General features: G+C 42.4%; 1 pseudogene; it reads left to right on the forward strand.

The window, feature by feature from the left end:
• The window catches only part of LOC104728551, a 9,851-nt pseudogene continuing 6,916 nt past the window's right edge, over positions 1,982-4,916 (forward strand).

A 4,916-nucleotide genomic window follows, 5' to 3' on the forward strand; every position in this document is an offset into this window, starting at 1 on the left:
GTGTCCTCCTCTGCATCCCCCTTGTCACTGAGAGCAGAGAATGCATTAGAGAGAAGAGACAGATCATCAGGTTTAAGCTCAGTTGGTTTCTGTTTCCCTGGACTTCGGACCGACTTAGGCGTTTGCCAAACCTCCTCCACTGCAGCTGCATTCAAAGAAACATCCTTGAGTGCGGCAAAGGCTTCAGTGTCTGGCTCCACCATGACCACATGAGCAGGGGATGTTGACGGAACTTGCACCGGCTCTGTTGCAGGTTCCTTCGAAGGACTGCTAATCGGTGGTGTAATGATAGGTGGAGCCAAACAAGTATCCTTAAGATGACCCCATTTACCACATGTCTCGCATTTTGGCGGCAACCAAGGATAAGAATACTTAATAACAGCATCCAGTGCACCATCTTCCTCCCCCATAAACACAACCTCTCGTGGGAGAGGTTTAGTTAAATCAGCTTCCACCATAATTTGAGCAACATCAAAACTTGTGCAGGCATCAGTTTTCGAGTGTAGTCGAGTGGGTTTGCCGACAGCACTTGCCAAGAATTGCAAACCTTTATGCGTAAATATCGACGGTGGGACATCTGTTAAAGTCACCCACAAAGGTATAGATTTCAAAGCTGGCTGAGTTTCCTTCTCATTAGGAGACCATTTCGATATCACCATTGGAATATCCATAATATTCCACATACCTCTGTTTAGCACCCTACGCCTCATAGTTTCACTGCGGATCTGGAATTTCACCGTTGTGTCATTAACTTGATAAACATCTATCTGAGAAGAAGTATCTCCCAAACGCCAAATTTTGTTAACGATCATGTGGATCTTGCCTACATGGGGTGCCTTTGTGCTCAAAAACTTACCAAGAAGAAAATTCTCCCAAAGAGGTTTAGCCCCAAGCAGAACATCCTTTGGTACGATCACCCTCTGCTGACCATCCACTTCTACGACATTAAACGGTTGCTTAGTAAAGACATGCTTGCCAGCGACATTAGCATAAGAACGCTTTGATTTAGCATCCCCCACATATACACTTGGGCTGGTCGCACAACCCTGCTCCAACGTGTGTTCCTTAGACTCCTCCATAGGCTCCTGCGACGATCCCGAAATACCAACCTCGTGGGAAACCACCACCACCTGTGATGAAACCTCCTTCTCTGATGCCTGAACCGCCCCTCCTAGAGACGAAGAAGCCGGCGACGGCATGATTCTTGCACAGAAAGCGAAAACCCTAAATCGCCTTTTTTGTCTCTCGCCACGTCAGCTTTTTAAAAGTTTCGATTTTTAATTGTATCCCCTACTTTTAGACTTTTCATCTTCTTCCCCAGATGAGTTTGTGGATTATCTACGGTTTCTATCTTCTAGGATTACTAGAGAACTTTTTTTTTCTTTGGAAAGAGCGATACATTGATCATGTTTCCACTTTGACTTTGCATATCTTCGTCTCCTTGTTTTGCTTACCAGTGATGTGATGGCTTCTTCACATAGTACTTACTTGGAAGGTGTAGTAGATACTGCGTGCAAAGAGATTTTGAATTCATTAGAAAATGATGATGTTTCGAGAGTCATACTTGTTGGTGAAGATGGAATAGGCAAGACATGGGTGGCTCGCAAGATATTCGAGCGTGCACCTAAAGACGAGTCATGCTCATGCTACTCTTCTCTCTGGTTGAATCTAAATAAAGATTTTGATGAAGTGTCCCTTTACGAGGATATAGCTTCTCAGCTTTCGGTGTTTCTTGATAAGGAAGAGAGTGAAGAGTGAAAGAACTTTGGAGAGATTGAGACTTTGATATTATAAACTTCTTTCTCAATTATCTATACAAGGTTGTTACAATGTATTATATAGAGTCTTAGGAACAATCTAGACTCCTCTAGGGTTTTTCCCATCTTTTTCCTACCAGGACAGCTGGTTTCACCTATTCTTCACATAAGGTTAGAAGTGGTTGGAATCTTGAACCGTGCTGTACCATTTCCTTCTTCTCCGTTCTAACGTCTCTTTCTTGTGCAGGGAGCTTTGTCTTCTTATGTGGGAAGCTTGTTGGACTTTCTCCAGTTTGGGCCTTTCCTTGTGTTCGGCCCAACTGTGGTTGTGTTCGGCCCAACTGTGGTTTATTACTTTCAAAGAGGATGATAGTGAAGATGAGGAAGAGGATCAGAATACTCGAGACTTGGGGAGGTTGAAGGACAAGATTCATAATAAAATTAGGAAAAAGAAGGAAAAGGCTGAAACAAAAAATCTTTTGGAAAAGAAGGCCAAGGGTGAAAGACGAAAGAAGTACCTCCTTTTGGTTTTGGATGATGTAGGAAGCGTGACAAACGAAAAAAAAAGTGATGGAAGATTTGGAACTTGAAGTTTTTCTTGCACCTTTCCGGCCTCTCAAGATTCTTCTTACAAGAAGAAAAGGAGAAGGAGACTCTAAAGCTAAGATGAAACCCCATGCCACAGATGAGTTACATACTAAGTCTGATACCAACGAGGAGTTGGAAGTAAACTCTGATGAAGAGATGAAGTCTCATGTCACAGAGGAGGTATATACTAAGTCTGATGGGGAGATCGATTCTTTAGAAGTAGAATCTGATGAAGAGGTCGAGTCCCATGCAACGGATGGGGAACGGGATTTACTTGACCCCCACACCTTTGATGCGTCAAAGATTTTATGCAACTTCTTTACAGATAGGTATCTGATGAATCTACTCAAGTCCCTGATCAAATATGACTTACTTGAATCCCTTGAGAATGGTTGGTTCTCGAAGCTTGATATTGTGAAAAGGAGCATGGGTTTGCCGGCTGCAGTCGTTGTGCTAGCCAAGTCTCTAAATTACATTTCTCGGAATCTTCAGTTCTTTGATCAGCTTCCTCCAAAGCAAAAGGAGGTTTTATTGGCAGTTCTCTCCTCTTTTGATCCTGACCGTGAAAGAGCTAATCATATTCTACATCTCGCATATGAGTTATTACAAACAGATGATACAGTGAAGAGTTCTATTGTTGACTGCTTCTGGCATAGCTTGAGCTTCTTTGAGCATGGTGGATGTGTTTGTTACCAGGAGTTGATCGCACATTGGATTCTTGAAGGCTACTTCGATCCTGTTAGATCTGTAACAGAGGCCTATATGGAAGGTCATGAGGTAATGATGGAGCTTTTAGACCGTGGTTTTCTGAAGATACATGGCGACAATGTAGTTATGCCAGAGGTTGCAATGAAGAATTTGATAGATCTTCGGTTTCGTGGACTGTCAAGCAGATCTCGTATCGCACTTGCTAAAGTTTGTGGTAGTGACAGGACACAAGGTCTAGGGAAAACCAACCAGCTGGATGATATCATGGAAGCAGTCCAAACAACGAGGAAAGGAGATAAAATTACCACAGTTCTGATTAGTGGAAACCGTTTGCGTCGTGAAACTCCAGAAGACTTCTTTGAAAAGCTAAATGATGTTGAGATACTTGGCTTTTTGAACCCACAGTGGAACCTTTTGTCCCGTTTTTATCAAAGTTAGTGAAGCTTCGAGTTCTTGTGATCAGGGACTGTGACCTACTACAAGATTTAGAGTATCTTAAGGCTCTTACAAAGCTAATTGCTCTTGAAGTTTCTGGTGCTAGCTCCCTGATGGAAATCTCTGATGACTTCTTTAATGAAATGACTGATCTTCAAAGTCTTCATCTCTCCGGGCTTCAAATCAAATTTTCCCCTTCCAGCATTTCTGTACTATTGCATCTTCACTGTCTCATCATCAAGGACTGTCCTTTATTGGAAGATTTGCCAGACATACAAGAACTAGTAGAGCTTGAGGTTGTTGATATTTCTGGTGCTCGTGGGCTTCAAACTTGTTTCGACAACACAAAAGGTGACAAGAAAAACACTAGCAAAAACAAAAACTTTTATCTTCTTAAAAAACTTCAGCTTCTTGACTTCTCGGAGAGTCAAATAGAGCGATTACCATTGTTCCAGGACAATGAGGTGGCCGGAAAGCTTCACTCCTTGACTTGGCTCTTGTTGAGAAACTGTAGTAAATTGAGAAGATTGCCTAGTCTGAAGCCCTTGTCAGGTCTCCGAATTCTTGATCTTTCTGGCACTTCCAGCTTAGTGAAAATGTTGGAAGTATGCTTTGAGGATAAGCAGGAACTCAGAATTCTTAATATGTCCGGCACTAATCTTAGCGAGCTGCCTACCACCATCGAGGAGCTGTCTAGTCTCAATGAACTTCTCCTACGGGATTGCATCAACCTATATGATATCCCAAACATCCAGAAACTCACAAATCTTGAAGTCATTGATGTTTCCGGCAGTACCAAGAAATCGAACATGATAGATCTGAGAATGCAGTTGTTACATCCCAAGAAACGTCAGAAGAATTAAGAGAGATTCAATCAGATGAACATTGTACTGAGATGGGAGATGCCACGCGCAAGGAACGTCTTCTCCAAGTCCCTATAGAGAGGGCTCTATATAAAAATTTACTATCACGTTTTGCTTCCGCAAGTCAGCAGGAAGTCATGGAGATTAATGAAACTAATGAGCTAGATGAGGATACACTAGCAAATGCTGAGTTTGTGTCTTTTGTGGACTGTACTCCTACAAGGTTCACATCTATCTTTAACAAGACTAAATCGGTGAAGTGTTGCTGGCTAAGAATGTGCACTGACATAAAAGACCTTTTCCATGACGTGGATGAGGAACTTTTGAAATCACTGGAGACTTTGTCGATTACAAACCTTGCATCATTGGAGACTATAAGATCTGTTGGTAACTTGGAGAATAGATTGCTGCCCGAAAATCAAAACGATTTTCTCGGAGATGCCTGCCAGCCTAGAAGTCCTAAATTTAAAGCATTGTGAGAACCTGGAGAAAGTTGTTGAAGGAGTCCAACTGTCAAGTCTCACTAACCTGACGTTGAAAGTGGAGAATTGCCCAAACTTGGAGG

The sequence above is a fragment of the Camelina sativa genome, chromosome 11, assembly GCF_000633955.1.
Source record: "Camelina sativa cultivar DH55 chromosome 11, Cs, whole genome shotgun sequence".
Taxonomy (NCBI): domain Eukaryota; kingdom Viridiplantae; phylum Streptophyta; class Magnoliopsida; order Brassicales; family Brassicaceae; genus Camelina; species Camelina sativa.